Source organism: Camelus ferus, chromosome 19 (assembly GCF_009834535.1).
Source record: "Camelus ferus isolate YT-003-E chromosome 19, BCGSAC_Cfer_1.0, whole genome shotgun sequence".
NCBI lineage: Eukaryota > Metazoa > Chordata > Mammalia > Artiodactyla > Camelidae > Camelus > Camelus ferus.
In genome coordinates this window covers 18,813,608-18,831,499 of record NC_045714.1, presented here as the reverse complement: position 1 = coordinate 18,831,499, position 17,892 = coordinate 18,813,608, and the positions used below count along the sequence as shown (strand labels likewise).

The 17,892-nt window shown below is 52.0% G+C and overlaps 1 protein-coding gene across 2 annotated transcripts in view; it reads left to right on the top strand.

Annotated features, from left to right (window-relative positions):
- Positions 1-900: 900 nt before the first annotated feature.
- Positions 901-17,892, top strand: part of RIN2 (Ras and Rab interactor 2) — a 196,842-nt gene continuing 179,850 nt past the window's right edge. Inside the window, exon 1 of one of the 2 annotated variants that reach the window (XM_032461754.1) lies at positions 901-1,025. The gene's annotated coding sequence lies outside the window, so the exon portion shown is untranslated. Of the gene's footprint in view, positions 1,026-1,234; positions 1,390-17,892 lie in introns of those variants that run through there. The other variant, XM_032461753.1, reaches the window with a different exon arrangement.

The window sequence follows — 17,892 nt, the reverse complement described above, 5'->3', positions numbered from 1 at the left end:
GCTCCATCAAGGCAGGAAGATCTTTGTTTTGAATCAGTAACAAAGATCTTTTGATCTTTTGTTCCCCCAGCTTATCCCAAACATGAGAGCAGTGCCTGGCACAGAGCAGGTGCTCCGTATTTATGGAATGGGCGACTTGGAACAGAAGATACTTGCAGTGGGTTGTTTTCTCGGGAGCTGAACTGATTATAAGTGATAAATAAATCGTAAGGTTTTAGAAGGCAAGATTCAGAAGAATCAACACCAGTGAAACGCTGGGCTCCTCTTCAGCTACTGGTCTGAAACGCACCAGGAACAAAAGTGGGTCTCTGTCCGTTTCCTTTCGCCGCTTCTGTCCAAAACAGGTGTCTCTGAGGTTCTTTCTGCGACACCAGCTGCTTGGGTAACTCTTAACACTGTTAGGTATTTCTCTCCAAAGGTGCTCTCCCCAGCGCGGAAGTGGGAAAACTCAGCGTTTCACCAAACGCCCGCCTGGCGACTGCTGGTTCCTGGCCGGGAACCAGCCCGCAGCTCCCAGCCTCCCCGCCTGTCCGCCTGGCCGACCCCGGGGGTGATAAAGGTCTCCCAGCGCGGGGCCAAACCGCACCCGCCTCCCCGAGCTCTCGCTCCCCGGGGCCGGCGGGGCTGGGCGGCCCTGCACGTGCAGAAGCCAAGCCAGGAGGCCCCCTCCCCAGCGAGGGCGAGCAAAACACCCAACGGCAGGGCGGCGGGGCCGCCCAGGCTTCCAGAACGCGTCCAAACCCGGGACAAAGGGCGGGCCCGCGCGGGCCTCCCCGACCGCGGCTCCCAGCGACGCGGGGAATGCCGGTGGGGGGTGCGCGCGTTTGCGCTGCTCTGTGATGAGCGGATGGAGAGGAGACTGGGCAGAACCTCCGAGAACAAAACTCCAGTCCTCCCCGGGGAGCGAGAAGAGCGGGGCGGCGGCACCGGGGCGGACCGGGAGCCGGGCCAGCCAAGTTCGCTCCGGGTTAGATAAACTTTCTGGGCCAGCTTTCCTCCCGGCCGCCTGGGTCCCTGGTCCCTCGGTAAGCGCAGAGGCTGCGCCGGTCCCGGAGGAGGAGGGTGGGCGGAATCGCGGTGGGGGCGGGGGTGCCGGACCCGGGCCGCGCAGGCGCCTTCCTCGCCCCCTCAGATCCCCCGCCCCACCCCTCCCGAGTTCCCGAGGGCGGTTGGGGGAGGGGGATGGCTAGCGTTGGAGCGGAGGGAGGGCGGGAGGCAGACACAAAGCCCTTCCCTCGCTCCCCCCACCTCCGCCCCTCCCCTCCGTCTCGTCCTCCTCCTCCTCCTCCTCCTCCTGCTCCTCCCGGGCGGGGAAAGTCAGCCCCGCGCTAGTCCGCGGGGCCACCGGTCGCCCCCGCCTGCGAGACCTGCGGGGAGGGCCAGCGAGAGGTAAGGGGCGGTGGCAGCGGAGACCCCACCCCCTGTGCCCGCACCTCGCGCGCAGTTGGGGGGGGGGTCTCTGGGGGCGCCGGCGGGGTTTCTGCGGGGTTCGAGGCGCGGGGTGCTTCTCCCTGCACTCCTCCCCCCTAGAAGAGACCTGGAGGCAGAGCGGGCGGCCTCGGGGGTCGTGGGGACGGACAGGCGAGGGGGCGCGGCGTCAGGGAGTGGGGGCGCCAGGAACCGGGCAGGGTTAGGTCCTGGGGGATCCTCAGCCGACCTTTGCAGGGTTGAGTGAGGAGCATACAAGGCTGCGGGCGCGGGTGTGGAGGAGGTGGGGACCTTGATCGAGCTCTACCTGCTGGGACGCCTACGGGCTGTCAAGTGCGCCCCACCGGGGGTCGCACGCCCCGGGGCGCGGCGCAGACCTGGTCCGTGCGCTCAGCCCGTGCGCGGGGCAGACGCTGCGACTGGAGATTTCCTCCCCCCCGGGGGTGCAGTAAGCCCCTGGGGAGGATCAGTGAGTCCGGGCAGGGGGCGATTGGGCAGTCGCGGTGAGGGATGGCGGTGCGGCAGGCGGAGGAGGAGCCGGGGTTCCTGCTGGGAAGGGACAGGGCCACTTTGAGGCCTCCCCGCCCCCTTCTGGGCTCGGCCTCCACCCTTGGCCTCCGCTCCCACTGGCGCAGTGTCCACCCACCCGCGCCCCTTGACGGCCGCGGGACAGCAGGGAGTTTGCAGGATTCAGCTTTAAAGCCTGTGATGTGCTGCCAAGAAATACAGGGCAAGACCCGGCCCTGACCGGCGCCTCTTCTCTGAGCTATCAAATCCTTGGGGGGGGCTTTCGTAATGCCGCAGAGGAGGCTGCGCACAAACCCGCACACTGTGGAGCTGCATTCTTGCAGGCCTGAGGCTTTCAGGCACACTGGGGTTTCTTAGGAATATGCTGTCATCAGTAAGGAAACCTCAGAGCACTCTTCCGACCAACAGGACTTTGTAAATATTGCAGCAAAAATAAACATTTGGCGGAAGTCAGTATTTAGGAGAAACAGTATTTTAACACAGTGTTTTTAAAAAATCAAATTTCATGTGAAAAATCCACGATGAACAAAATATCAGCGTTTTACATGAAGACGGGTTGTTGTTTTGACCTCGCATCCTTGTGCAGTGGGAACAGTAGCTTCCAGTCGCCCCCAGTTTGGACCCCACCTGGGATTTCTGAGGATTGACAGCATCCTGTAGCAGATTACGCAGTGCCGGCCTGGTATATAGTTGTGTTTTTTGACTGTGGAACTCTCAATAACTTTCTCAAGAAAGTTCAAATATGCGAGAGTATTTTGATGAATGTACATAGAGATGGGCATTTTCTTTTTGGCTTCAGGTTCCAGTGTGTTTCTAGACCGGTCATGCTTTGTCCCTGCTCTGGCACCTCCACAGAGGGCATCAGGGGCCACGGATTGGGAGGGGCCTGGGGGGAGACTGGCATCTGGGACTCTTGCAGAAGGCTGGCGCTGGACAGGAGCTTTGGGGTTTGGGGACTCTGCTCTCAGCGTTTGGAGGCTGGGGACACCAGAAGACCCATTTACTGCCAGGACCTCCTTTGCCTGGAGGCTTTCTCCTGCAGACAGGTTATCTAAGTAGAGAAGGAGACCTAAAATGGCCCACCGTTGACCCGTGCAGGAGCAGATGGGAGCAGCTGGACTCCCTCCAGGGCTGTTGTATGTACTTGTTTATAGATAACTTCCTGGTAACCCTCTCCCTCCTTCTCCAAATTCAAGAGCCACTGCCTACTACAAGGAGGAGTTCCTTCTCCAGAAATACCTCCCTCCAGAACCAAATCCTCTCCGTCTGCTTGGAGGAGACAGACAACTCCTCCTCCTCTGTTCAAGGACATGCAGCACTGGGAGGTCCACCTCACTGGGGCCCATTCTTCACATATGCCCACGTCCCGTCATTTTGGCCTGGTACCCCACTCCCCTTGTGTATCTCAGCCTCCTGGTGATGCTTCAGGATTCCTAGTGATTTCGACTGGGAAGGTTTCCCCGCACTCCCGCCTCCTTTCCCGGGTAAGGCACCAGCATTCCTTGCGTGTGTGTTAACTATGAGATACATGCAGTGGCCCCTACTCAGAAGCCCACTCTCTGAGAACTTCCTAGGGGTGGAAGCCAGCTCATAGCTCTCACTGCCTAACACTTAAGGAATGGGTGTTGAAAGAACAAGCAAAAGGATCCCTTTGTGAAAGCACTTTGAGGAGCTGCACTGCAGTTAAGTATGTCCTTGGCAGATAATCATATTTTTATAGTGCTTTGTAAGATGCTTTTACAGATAATATTTCAGTTGTTTCTTACAATGATACTAATAATTTCATTTGGTAGGTGAGAAAGCAGAGGCCTGGAGAGGTCAAAGCACCCGAGTTGGAACCACAGGGCTCCAGGCCCAGTCATCATTTCGCTCTATCACCGCTCACCTGCTAGAGGCGGTCGTGCTCAGAGGCACCCCTTGCAGAGTATGACCAGAGCAGAGTTTACACAGTGGTGTGCTTGGAGGCAGTTTTACTGAGAAATTACCAAAGAGTTACAGGGGTAAAATGTATTCAAGAAATGCTAATGTTAAACAGGTTTTCCACTGCAGGACTTTTCAGTGCCTTTATTATTATTATGTGCATTGGGACTCTGTAGGATGACTCCATAATGTGGGACACTTGCCAACTTCCATTTGTTCACAGAACCAGGAAGCATCTTCTGGATCTGGTGTTCTGAGGGAAATAGGAAATGTTGCTTAGTTCACTCACAACCTGACATCTAAGCAGAGTTCAAGGGACACTAGTGTGCAGAATACTCCAAATGTATGCCCCGGACATTTAAAAGGCACAGTAATCCTCCCTTGTAAATTTAGGGTAAATTATTGGTTTGCCAGCTTCAGTGCCTCTGAATAACATGTCATTTCTCCTGGTTTTGATGAGATCTGAGAAAACCAGAGTTGGGGAGACAATGCAAACATTCCCTAGAGAGTGGGGTCGCCACACTGTGGGAAGCAGGCAGAGCTCCCCAGCCTCCCCCGGAGCATGCCTCAAATGAGACTGTTTCTTTGGAGTGGCAACTTAAGGGCACATTTTGGTCGACCACACCCACTGAGTGGGAAAATGCAGTCGCCTGCCTTCCTTTCTCCCTGGGAGCTGGCAGTGTGGATTCTAGAGGTAGACACTGGTGCCACCCGCCCCCCCCCCTCCCCGCCCCGAGTGCCTGGTACCAGAAACAAACAGCTGCTGATGGCCACCCCCCATCCAGACCCCTCACTGCAGGAAAGGCAGCCCCCTACCCCATTCAGATGCACCCATTATTTGAAATTGTTTGAAGTCGTTTTGAAATGAGAACTTGCCTGCAACCTACTGTTAGGTACTTTTCACAGATCAGCACCCCTGTCTATTCAGGCTTCATTGCATTTAAGAGAGGAAGTGAGCAGCAGAAGGCAGCGATGGTATTTCAGGGACCCAGAGGAGTGGAGGACTAGGAGGAGCCTTGGGAGGGGTGATGCCCTGATCAGAGAGGCTGGGTGAATTGCACCTCCATCTGAACACATTCCTGCCTCCAGTGCTGAGCAGATGTGTCTCCAGATTTGTTTCATCGATTTTTCCAAAGCGTGGAAAGTAAGTGGGCTCATGTAGAGACCCGTATTGAACAGGGTGGTATCACAGAGGTCAAGGAAAGGGGTGTTTTGAGAAGAAGGGACCTATCAGATTGGGTGGGGTGGGTGCTCACGAGTGTGTGTCCGTGTCTGTGTCTGTGTGTCCTGCATGTGTGGCCAAGGAAGAGAGTGGGGAGGAAACACTGAGTTTGGTTTCCAACCTGTTAAGTTGAAAAGCCCTATATGTGACCTAGATAGAAATTGTCAATAAACAGCCGGAGTCAGGGAGTCCCTGGGGCGCTGTGGGGACTGGAGTAGGGGGCACTGGTGAACTCACCCGGGAGAGGCCACCGACCAAGCAGGCTGGGGTCGAAGAAGAAACTGGAAGCCTACGTCTGGGGACGGGGATGGGGACTGTGAAGCCAGAGAGGGGAAAAGGAAGAGCCAGCACTGATGATGGGGCAGACAGTCCGGAACTCTCAACCCGTGAGGTCATTGTCAGGGTCCTTTGTGACTGACAGGTCAGGGCCAGGCTACTCCAGCTTGTGGATTTTTTTTTTAAAAAACATGCAACTTTATATTACTTTCATGTGTACGACTTAGCAATTGGATGTTTCTATATATTGTGAAGTGATCGCCATAATAAGTCTAGTTAACATCTGTCACTACTGTTACAGAATTCTTTTTCTTGTGATGAGAACTTTTAATACCTACTCTCACTTAGCAACGTTCAAGTATGCACTGCAGGACCACTAGGTATAGTCACAGTGCCGCACATCACGTCCTGTGACTTACCTGTTTTACACCTGGAAGTTTGTACCCTTGTCCCTCCCACCTCCCTGCACCTGCAACTCAGGCAACCAGTAGTCTGTTCTCTGTGCCTATGATCTTGGTTGTGTGTGTGTGTGTGTGTGTGTGTGTGTGTGTGTGTGTGTGTTAGGATTCCACATGTAAGTGAGATCATAGGTGTTTTTCTCTGTCTGACTTATTTCACTTAGCATAATGCCCTCAAGGTCCATCTGTGTTGTTGCGAATGGCAAAATTTCATTTTTATGGCTGAATAATAATGTTCCATTGGTTACATATACCACATCTTGACCCGTCCCTCCATCAGTGGACACTTAGGTGGCTTCCATGTCTCGGCTGTTGTAAACAGTGCTGCTGTGAACATGGGGTGCATGTGTCTTTTCAAGGTAGCATGTTCATTTTCTTCAGATAAATACCCAGAAGTGGAGTTGCTGGGTCATATTGCTGTTCTGTTTTAAATTGTTTGAGGAACCTCTGTACTGTTTTCTGTAGTGGTTGCAGCAATTTACAGTCCACCAACAGTGCACGAGGGCTCCCGTTTCTCCACATCCTCGCCAGCATTTGTTCTCTTGTATTTTTGATGATGGCCATTCTGGCAGGTGCGAGGTGATAGTTCATTGTGGTTTCGACTTGCATTTCCCCGATAATTCATAATGCTGAGCATTTTTTCATGTGCCTGTTGGCCATTTGTACATCTTCTTTGGGAAAATGTCTATTCTGCCCATTTTAAATCAGATTTTTTATTATTAATTTTTTTACTATTGAGTTGTATGAATTCTTTATGTATTTTGCATATTAACCCATTACCAGAGATATGATTTGCAAACATCTCCTCCCCCTCAGCAGGTTGCCTTTTCATCCGGTTGATTTCCTTTGCTGTGCAGGTTTTTAGTTTGATGTCGACCCACTTATTTATCTCTTGCTTTTGTGGCCCTTGCTTTTGGTGTCAGAGCCAAAAAAATCATCACCAAGACTGACGTCAGGGAGCTTGCCAACCTATGTGTTCTTCAGGAGTTTTATGGTTTCAGGTCTTCTGTTCAAGGCTTTAATCCATTCTGAGTTAATTTTGGTGTATGGTGTGAGAGAGTAATCTAGTGTCATTGTTTTGCATGTGGCGTCCAGTTTTCCCAACATCACTTCTTGAAGAGATTGTCCTTTCCCCATTTTTTTTTATTCTTGGCTCCTCTGTTGTAAATTAATTGACTATATATGCGTGGTTTTATTTCTGGGCTCTCTATTCTGTTCCAGTGATCTAATGTGTCTGTTTTCATGGCAATTTCATCTTGATTTGATTATGATAAGCTTTGTAATGTAGTTTGAAATCAGGGAACTTGATGCCTCCAGCTTTGTTCTTCTTTCTCAAAATTTCTTTGGCTATTTGGAATCTTTTGTGGTTCCATACAAATTTTAGGAGTGTTCTATTTCTGTGAAGAATGCCATTGGAGTTTTGATAGGGATTGCATTGAATCTGTAGGTGGCTTTGTGTAGTATTGGCATTTAAACAAGATTAGTTCTTCCAATCCATGAGCACAGAGCATCTTTCCATTTAATCCCTGAGAAATGTGGAGTGTCAGCTGAGGGTGGGAACAGAACCACACCAGTTAATACCAGCAAACCAACTCCACAGAATGATCACATATTGAATGAATGAGTGATTAAATGACACCGTTTTTGGTGGTAGAAACTTTTTACACTTTTAAAATCTAAACAGAGCCATTTCGTAGAAGATTCTTAGAAGATAAAGTTGAATTTTGCAGGGGCAGGATGAGCTACGTGCACTGCAACCTACGTGAGATGTCTTATTCTGGTCAAGAATCTTTGGTGGCAGGGAGCCTCGTTAGTGGTTTAAATAAGCCCAGAAGTTGTAGGAAAGGTTATGAAGGTATGCTGATTGGTTTTTTTAAACCATCACTTTTTTTCCTTTGCAAAAATCTTTATTTTATCCTTTAAAAGACTCACCTGTGCATTTCAACAGCTTTACCAGCTTTTAGCAGTGATTTAAATGATATTGCTGAGTTTCATAGTGTCCCAATGAGAAGCTAATTTGTGAGCTCTGTTACTAAATGCGGCTCCATTCGCCTGCCACACAGCAAAGCCAGTCTGCTGACGCTGGGGTGTGGTGAAGGGAAGTACGGCGTTTATTTGCAGGATGCCAAGCAAGGAGAACGGGCAGCTAATGCTCAAAAGACCCCAGCTCCCTGATGGCCTTCGGGCAAGGGTTCCTCAAGGCAGCATTAGGGGTGAGGGTCACAGGCTATGTCATCCCCTCATGGGCCCTCTTCGGATTGCTTGGTGGTGAGGTGACAAGGTGACATTTCTGGAATCTCAATCATCAACCTTCTGGTTCCAACCAGTCTGAGGTCTACGTGCTTGTGGTCAGCACGTAGTTAACATCCTCCACCTGGGTGGAGGTCTTAGTTTCTGCAAAACAACTCAAAAATATGCATCAGATTGTTGTCTGAATCCCTTGATGAGGAGCTAGGAGTCCTGTGACTGGTTTCTGGCTGAACTGTCGTTTAAGCTGTTACTACTTTTCTTGCTTGACTGCTTTCCCTTTGTTTCTGCGTTTTCTCACGTCTCTGATCGCCCACCGCATGGGTCTGCTCTTTGGAACTGGAAGGCCTGGGCGTCCAGAACTTTTTACAAACAAGAAGTGGGGGACTCTGAGGGGCTCATATCTGTGATGGTCCCGGGGGGCCCTGCTTGGTTTGGGGGGTTCTAATTACTGTGAGCTTATATTCATTTGAATTTGATCGTGACTTGTGGTCGAGTGACGGTCATCGGCGGTGTTACGTTAATTCCCCCACTTGCCTGAAATTCTCAAAAGCTGAGCATTTTAAAGATCAGGCTTAGTGGAAACATTTGCGTTTTAGCATTTTTAATCAGTTAAGCCTATTTTAATTGAGTAGGGGAACCTAGTAAATTAGATAAAGAACGGATATTTTAGCTTTCAAGTGTATGATTTCATGTGTTAGAAATGCAAAATACAGAAATCCAGGCATTCAGCCAGGTTAAACGTGAGCTTAAAAAGCTTATTTTTTCCTTTACTGAAGAAATCACCACTGGTGTTATTTCCAAGTAAGAATCTCCCCATTGCATTTAAGTCCCCAGAAACCAGCCAAGACCCCACACCTCTCAGCAGGGCTGAAACCAGAGGCCATGTCTGGGTAACCAGCCTTTAACACGTGGTGGCAGGAAGAGTGAGATGTCATCGCAACAGCCTGCCTCATCTCACGATCTAGACTTAACTGAGTGCTGTGCGGCCGTCACTTTTTATCACAGACGCTGTCACTTTCTGTGTCCTCATGAGCCTGTGCTTTTCCTTTGGATTTCTTTCATTGGTGTGGAGAAATCCTTTCTGCAGCCTCGCACAGCTCGCCCTTTACCGCTTCTTCTAATTTTTCTACTTTCACTTTTACAGATTACTGTTAAAAGTTCATTTGGAATCACTTGGCAGGTGGTTTGTGAAGTCAGAATGCAATTTAATGCTTCTTGTTCCCACTAGTTTGCCTGCAGACCCAGCATAATTTGGTGAATAAACCCACCTCTCCCAGCTCTATGAAACTTGCTGTATTTGGCTGGGCACGTCTCATTCCACTTTTTCTTTCCCTTTTCTTTTCTTCTGCTTTCCCCCAGATTTTCTTTTCAGTGTTCACTTTAATTCTTCCAATTAATTTTATTCCAGGGGATTTGTTTGGAATTGTATTAAGCCTAGCCACTGATTTGGAAAGACTTGATACATAGTTTTTGGTCCTCTGATTCCAGTAGTTCAGTGGAAGCCTGAGGCTTTCACTTGTGCAGACTCACATGGCGCTGATGTACCAGTCAGCGAGAGCAGCACTCAAGAGAGTTGGAAAACTCATGTTTATTGCACCAATATGCCCAGAGGAGTTAACACTTCAAGCTCTGGACCCCGTCTGTACATTTACACAGGTCTTTTATAGGCTGCCAGTTTTACACTTTGCAACATCATATGCAAATAAAGTACAACAGAAGTTGACCAACCAGGAACAAGCTTTGTAGAAATAGGCCAATCAGGAGTGAGCTCCATGCAAATGAGGTACTACAAGTGGACCAATCAGAAGTTAGGGGAGTGGACCAATCAGGAGTGAGAATAATAACCAATCAGGAGTGAGAGTAATAGCCAATCAGGAGTGAAGGAGATAACCAATCAGAAGTGAGCTCAGGAAACCAATAGAATTCTAGGTGTAGGTTAGCCGCTTTAGAGGCAAAAAGTGAGATAGAGCCTCTGAGCCAGGGAATCGGACAGTGCTAAGAGGAGAGCAATGGCCCTGCCTAGGGGTCCTGCTGGTCTTTTTATGGGGCTTCACGTCTCACTGGGACAAGAAGGCACGAAGCTGGGCTGGCCCCGCGGAGACGGGGCTGCTTCTAATTTCAGTGATGCTGGGGGTCCTGGCTGACTTCCGGGAGGCGGGGCAACATTCTTCTGGGATCTGACGCCTGCAGGTGTCCCTCTGAAATTCCCAGTGGTTGGAAGGAGATGCTTCCAAACCTGGCGAGGGCAGGACAGGTGGTTGGTGCTCCGCTCGGTAGCACACTTGTGCCCAGTTTGGACTTGAAAGCCCTCCTTAAAGTTTATTATTTTCCTGTGCGATTGTTTCCCTGGGCAGTTTAGGGTGTGAACAGAGAGGGAGTATTCGGTCTTTTCTAAGAAGGTGTCTGCTCCTCATCTCTTTATTAACAACACAGTGAGGGGGGTTTCAGAGGCGCCCCTGGCTCTGGGCTACCCCACCTCCCTTCCACCCCCAGCCGCTTTCCCTGCGCCTGAGCAGAGGCGTGGAGGGAGGGTGGGAGTGGGGCCAGTGAGATAGGCAGGCTGATGCCGGTCTCTATTTAGGGTTTCTTCCTCAACGCTTCTTATCCCCTTGGAGGGTGAGGGCTGACGGGTGACGCGCTCCTGTCCCTCCCCCGGGTGGGAGCCCTCTCCTGGCTGTGGGAAGCCCCCCCTCCCACTTCTCTCTGGAGTCTAGGATTCCTGCCTTAACACATGCTTAACATGTACTCTGTGTTACAGACAGCTGTCCCCTGGGCACATCTTGTCCCCCCAGTTAGGCTGGATGTCTTTGGCTAATGTCTTTCTGTAAACGGAGTGCAGGGATACCTCAGGGCTTCAGGTCGTACGTCTGTGATCGAAACAATACAAGTATCCTCCTATGTTGAAATATTGGCTCGGGGCCACCCCCTTCTCTTAAACCCTGTTTCCGTGGGACTCTGGTACCTCCTGGAGGTGGAGTTGTATCGAAGAGCAGGGCTGTAGGAGGGCAGTGACCTCTTTCTATTTAGGGGTGCTGTGGGTGCACCCAGGAGGGGCCCTTCATCCTGTCCTGGGCGTCACCGAGAGTCGCGGTAGATGGGATGAGCTGTGACAGACGGGTCGGTTGGTGTGGGCTCAGGTCTAGTGGGGTTGGGTAGGAGGAGCGTCCTGTGCAAAGGAGGAGAATCAGGAGGAGAGTGGGGTGTGTGTGGGAAGACACGGTTCACTCTTGCTCTACTGAGAGTGCGGGGTTCCCTGCGAGGGCCTGTGAAGTGTGCAGAGAGGGCGGCTGTGGTCCAGAGGCTCTAAGGGCTTCGGGCCCTGCCAGGAGGGAGGCAGGGGCTGCACCTGCGGGACCGCGGAGGCCGGTTCAGGACAGCGTCACGCCCTGAAGGACCAGGCTGCGTGGAGAGATGGGGAGGGCCTGGGAGGGAACCCATCCTCTGGGGCCACACAGCCTGTTGGAAGGAACGCTCAGGCCCTGCCGGGAGCTGCGCCTCATTTTTGACTGCAAGTGGAACCTCAGCCTCCTCTGTCTGCAAAAGGAGATAAGGGGAGGTCTTCGCAGGGAAGTTCTGGACACACTGTGGGCCCCACCAGAGTGGCCGGATCCCGGGCCGGTGACCTTGCGCAGGAGTGGTTGTACCCCTGCATCTTGGGCTAAGCGCTGCCCCAGCCACGCCCGCCGGACCTGGGTGCAGACACCACGGTCCCATCAGCCTGGAGGCCGTCCTCCGCAGGGACGCGGGGGCCCACTATGGGAGTGAAGGTGTGCCTGAAGGCGGTACCGGGTTCTGCGCAGACCGCGGCCACGGCTGGGTCGCTTGTCCTCAACCTCGCAGGAGCCAGCAGGGCAGACGCTTAGAAAGAAGCGCCCTCTCCACGTCCTGTGACGGTGTGGGGGCCGGAGTTTCTCACGAGCCCTCTGCCATGAAGGCTGACGTGTACGGCTTCCTGTTGGTGGTCACCCTGGCCCACCAGAAGCCATCTTTGCTGCTTCTCCACCATGTCTGTTTCCCACAATTCTGCTGCAGATTTTTAGGCCGTCAAGTCTTATTGGACATACTCTGCAATCACAGGATGCCTGTAAGTATGGAAATTCCCTCCTTGGATGTAGTCAGCTCTTGGTTTCTACTCTTGTTGGCTCCTGGTTCCTTGAAGACTGATGTGGTGTGGGACTGGGGACACTGAGAACCGTGGGTCTAGGAAACTGGAGAACATTAAGATCAGAAGAACTCCTTAATCATGTCAGGAAATGAGAACATAAACCCTCCCTGTCCAGCCCGGCCGTTAAATACACAGGAGCATCTGAGCGTGTGCGCACCGCACCCCGACCCTTTCTGGGCCGTGGTCGTCATCATCCTTTCCCCCCAATTCGGTGGTCTGCACCAGCCCTGCCGGAGGAAGTGCAGGGCCCTGGGATGTGGGAGTTGTTTCCAGCTAGCCGCCACAGGAGGCTCCAGAGATGGATGAAATCCACTGTTACCAGGGCTGCAGCTCACCAGTGAGAATTCCACACATCTGCTCCTCTGAGCACCAGCAGCTGGAGTCAGAGACCCAGAAGCCAGACCAGATGGGCTGAGATGAGATCTTACACGTTAGGGTTCAGGATCTCAAGAGCTACGTCATAAGATCTAATTTTAACTATCGATGCAAGGTGGAAGTCAATCTCATAGTTTTTCCCTAAGGTACTTTTCATTCAGTGTAAGTATCAGGAAACATTAAAGTAATAATTGCAAGACGAAAAAAAGTGACCACCTGTAAGGATAAAAGGGAAAGAATGGCACAAAAATGTAGCATTTTAACTACTGTTTTCCCACAAGTCCATTTAACCTTCCAGGTCTTTGTTGGTGTTTTCCATCCTGAGGGATTCCAGTGTACATCCCGTGAGAGCTGATACAGGGAAGCACAGAGGGGTTCCGGGAGAGCTCAGCTCTTCCAGGGGGAGAGGGAGAGCCTGGCAGAGGAGCCAAGACCTCATAGTTCCCAAGGGTTTCGATGCTGTTATAAATTAAATATCATTCTATAAACGTAAAAATCAATAATTATGGCAAAATAGTTGTTGAAGTTTGGCTGAAGTGAAGCCACTAGACAGCTGTATGATTCAGTATTATTTAATTTAAAAACACTGCCTTTGAAGAGGCTTTTTTTTTTTTTTTTTTTTTGGTATCTGCCAGGAAAATTGACCAAGTTGTAAAACCATATGACTGCAAGCGTGTTTACACAGCACAGGAAAACCCAGCGCAGAAGCAAGGAGAAAGCCCTCTGACCGAGAAAGCCTTTCCCAGGAAATCATTGAACAGAAAAATTTAACAGAATGAGATGCAGTTTGCCTTGCTCTCCGTCTTGAGGAGATGTGGAATCTTGTTTTTCTTTAGAGTTGCTTTGGCTCATTGATCATCATGCTCTGTGGTCTGCTGCCCCGGCCACCTGGTCCCTGTCCCTTGTCCCAGCCACATCGTCACCTGCCTCCTTCCCAGCTGGGACTTCAGGGTCTGGGATTGTAGCCCTTCCTTTGCTAAACCTTCATTCTCCTGTCATCTCTCTCAGGGGCTCCCCTGACTGAACCCCAGCCGGCTGGACCACACTGCCCCTGGTCTGTGCCTGCGCCCAGCAGGTGGACAGGCTGGAAAACCACTCACGGGTTAAGTTCCATGGCTGATCTCCACGGGTCCTGCTGCATTTGTCAGCCCATCTGCTCTCCTCTTCAGATCAGCCTTTGACAGGCTTTTTTAAAACATCGCATTAATATATATATAGAGAGAGATAGAGAGCGGGAAGTGAAATAAAGCTCGGGGCAGTAACACTGCTCTGGTATTTCCTTCTCCCTTCTCTCTGATCTTGTCCTGTCTCATTTACTGAAAATGTGCTGACGGCGACCTTCTGAACTGACCTCACCACCCACTAATGGGTTTGAGAAAAAAGGAGCCCCGGGTTATTTCCCGCGGATTCCCCCCTTCTGGTTATTTCCCGCGGATTCCTCCCTTCTGGAGCCTCCCCTGCCCCACTGCCCTCCTCACTCCCAGTGCATGACTTTTCTTATTTTACTGAGAAACTAGAATTAGAAGAACTTGCATCGCTCCTGCCTCAAACCTACCACCAGACCTGCTGGCTGGGCTGTACCCGCTCTGGGGATGCCAAGGAAGGGACTGGTCCGGGACACCTCCTACCTTCTGGTCATCCAGGCGACCCTCAGCTGGTGGAGGCGGGGCTCCAGCCTCGGCCTGCGGCCTCCCACGCGTCCTCCCTCTGTGTGTGGCTTCACGTGGCCTCCCCTCTGCCATGTGTGTCTCCAGATCTCCCCGGTTAGTAAGGGCCTCGGTCTTACTGGGTTGGAGACCTCGTAAAGACCTCTTCTTACCTTGCCCAAGTCTGCATGGACCCCACTTGCAAAGAAGGGCCCACTCTGTGCGCTACTGGGGATCAGGACTCCCGCTTACTTCATGGGGCCGGGGGACGTCACTCAGCCCGTAACAGGGTGTAAAGCAGAGTTAGAGACTGACCGAGCATCCAGGTCGGCGGTAGAGACGCGCTCTGGGTAGTAAGTGCTCACTCTGGGGTCAGAGTGCCTGAATCACCTCCCTCCTGCCCTCCTGCCCTCCTGCCCTGCGTCCGTGCAGGGGGTTCTTGGTGCCTCCCAGGAGTGGGTGAAGGCCGAGGATGGGAGCTGAAGGCTGAGAGAATGGACAAACCAAGTGGGTGGACCTTGACTTGGTCTGGAGATGGACGGTACGTGAAGCCACCGTGCCGGTGTCAGTGATCTGGGGCGGCTCCGTGGGTACCAGGGTCTGGGAGAGGTCAGTCCTTAATGAACCACAGCCCCTGCTGCTGCTGGCTTAGCGGGGGCCAGAGGCCACACGACTGTACTTGGGAGATGAGTAGCAGGACTTCCGCCTTCCTAATAATGCAGCGATGCCGATCCCAGTCACTGTGAAAACTAACATCACGAGGGGAGGGTGCAGCTCAGTGGCAGAGTGTGTGCTTCCCGTGCACACGGTGCTGGGTTCCATCCCCAGTACCTCCATTAAAAAGCAGGTAAAGCTAATTGCATATATGTTTTGATTTTTCAAAGAAAAAGGGTAGTTTCATCCTGAAGTGGCCGTCCTCGATTTTGGTGGCCTCCACATCATTGCTCTCCTGGGACTTGTTTGGGGCCCCACGAGGCTTCTCTGTATGAAGGTTATAATCAAAATCATGCTAGAAAGTAGAACTGAGAACTAAAAAAAAAAAAACTAGGTAAACCTCATTACCTGCCCCTCCAGAAAAAAAAAAAAAAACCTCAAACAAAAAAAATAATAATAATTTAAAGGGTCTAGAGTTGTGGCAAAGATCGCATATAAAAAAACTAACATCATGGAATGTGATGGTAAACATTAAATAGAAACTACTCGATGGCGACATGTAAACACAAGCTGTTATATATGTGTAACAACAGAAGGACTCACGCAGCTCTGGAGGAGACTCACGGTCATGCCCTTGCTTTCCCCTGACCAGCACCGTGACCTTGGAGGTTCCTCCCAGCCCTGGGCTTCTGCCCCCTGGAACCCTGCCGTCCCGCACGGGCAGGGTTTGGAGGCCATCACGGGCTCCCCTCTTTGCCACAGACAAAAGGAGGAGCTCGGGTTCCTGAACTCAGCTTGCGTGATGCACTGAAACCGGTTCCAGCATCACTGGCCCCTTCCTGTGCCCCCAGCAGCCAAGCGCTGAAGCAGGAAAGAGCCTCAGGATCACTCAGGAGGACGGGTGACGGCCACCACCCAGCACTGGCCAGAACCAACCCTGACCAACCCAGAGGAAGTCAGACAGCAATGTGGACTGGGCACGTTGTATTTTTCTTGAAGCAGCGTGTGATAAAAGCAATGTTTTTGCAAACAGAGAAGCAGCCAGGCCCAGAGGTGGCAGAAGATGGGGAGGAATATTTAGTCGGGAGGAGCCACGCCTCCCCCATCTTGTGCCACCGCAGGGCTTGTGGAGTTGGCAGTGCATCCCTGTCCTAGAGAAAGGGGACAGGATGGAGCCCCTGCATCCATTCAGAGCGCTTCCGGGTTCCTGCGATGCGGCAGGCACTGAACCAGCCGGGTACCCACTCCGTGCCTCGTTGAGTCTTCTTGGCCATCGTCCCGTCTAAGCCATCCTGTTGTCTCGTGAGGAGGAGGATGTAGAGTCGGCCCCCATGTGCTGGTTCCACACCTGTGGGTTCAACCAACTATGGATCAAAAATATTTTTTAAAAAATTCCAGAAATTTCCAAAAAGCAAAACTTAAATTTGCTGCCTGCTAGCAACTATTTACATAGCATTCACGTTGCGTTTACCACCATTTGCATTGTGTTAGGGATTACAGGTCACCTGGAGACGAGCTAAAGTGTACAGGAGGGTGTGTGTAGGTTCTGGGCGGACACACACCGTGTTCTGTAAGGGACTTGAGCATCTGTGGGCTTTGGTATCTGAGTGGCTGTCATAGGATTTTATCTTTAAAAGATCACCCTAGTGTTTGTTCTGGAAAGGGTTTCAGTGGAGCAGGAGTGGCCTGGAGGAGACCAGGTGGGAGAAGTCTGTCATCCTTCAGCGAGTGGCTCTGACTCCAGGGAAGACTTGGAGGCACAATTTAGAGAAAGTCTCAGCAGAGCTAGTGGTGGACTTGGTATCAGGGGTGTGACGAGGAGGCGTCCAGGGTGGCCCTGGGCTTCTCGCATGGACCATGCGGTCAGTGGACGCGCTGCTGGAGGAGATGGTAAACCTGGGAGGAAGAGTCCCAGGTTGTCTGTGTGAAGTTTGAGGTGCCGGTGAGGCTCAGGCAGAGGCGTCAAGGAGGCTGACTCAGGGTCTGGGGCTTAGAGGGGAGCTTCGGGCTGCAAATCCATGGCTAGCCGTGTTCAGTACATATAAAGCCAGGGGAGGGTAACATTGCCCGAGGAGCGGGTCTGGAGATGCTGTTCTGGGATTAACTCATGGAGCAGGACGGTAATGAGTGCAGAATTTTGTCCCTGGATCCGGCGGCCGAATCTGGAGATGTTCGCAGCTCACGAGTCGGCCGCTGGTTCATTTCTCTCAGCTGCACGTTTCCCGGCAAACAGCCCCCTTGGGAGGTGGGACTCGGGGCGTGCACGCCTGGTGCCCTCCAGCACAGGGCTCCTGCGTCTGGTGGAGAAGGGCCTGGGGCCTGAAGGCTCCACTTGATTTGGGCAAGAGACTGTGGCTAGAGCCCTGAGGGGTGACAGCAGTGGAGTCATCGTGAGAACAGACTGTTCTGGCGCAGGTGCGTGTCCTGCTGGACTCCACACAGCCGTGCGCTTCCTATTAAGTGCTTACACCGGTCCCGAAGATCGGTCCTCTTGTGACACCCCTTTTGCGTTGGGAAAACTGAGGCTTGGACAGTCACCTGCTCAGGGTCAAACTATTAGCCCTGGGACAGAGTTTGGCCTCAGATGTATCCACGGACCGAGCCAGAAGTCTGAGGACTTTCCCATCACGTGACCCAACGACGTGTAGGTGGGCGTGGGGCTCCGTGCATCCAAGAGCCCATCCTCCCCCCGTTGTCTGAGCCCCCAGCTCAGTGCCCGGCGCAGCCGTAGAGAAATGCCCGGGAAATCTGGGTTTACAATTTCCGTCTGAAACAGAAATCCGTGTACAAATGTTTGTGATGTTTCTCTAGGCATTCACAAGCCTCAGTCCTTTCTGTGCCCTAAAATCTACTAGTAATTTCTTGGCAGTTAATTGATGAAATAGGAAAAGGGGTGAAGGAAGGAGACGGAGACTTGAAGGTGCAGGTCTCCCTGCCCCGCCTTTAACTATCTTCTCTTTTATTTGTAAG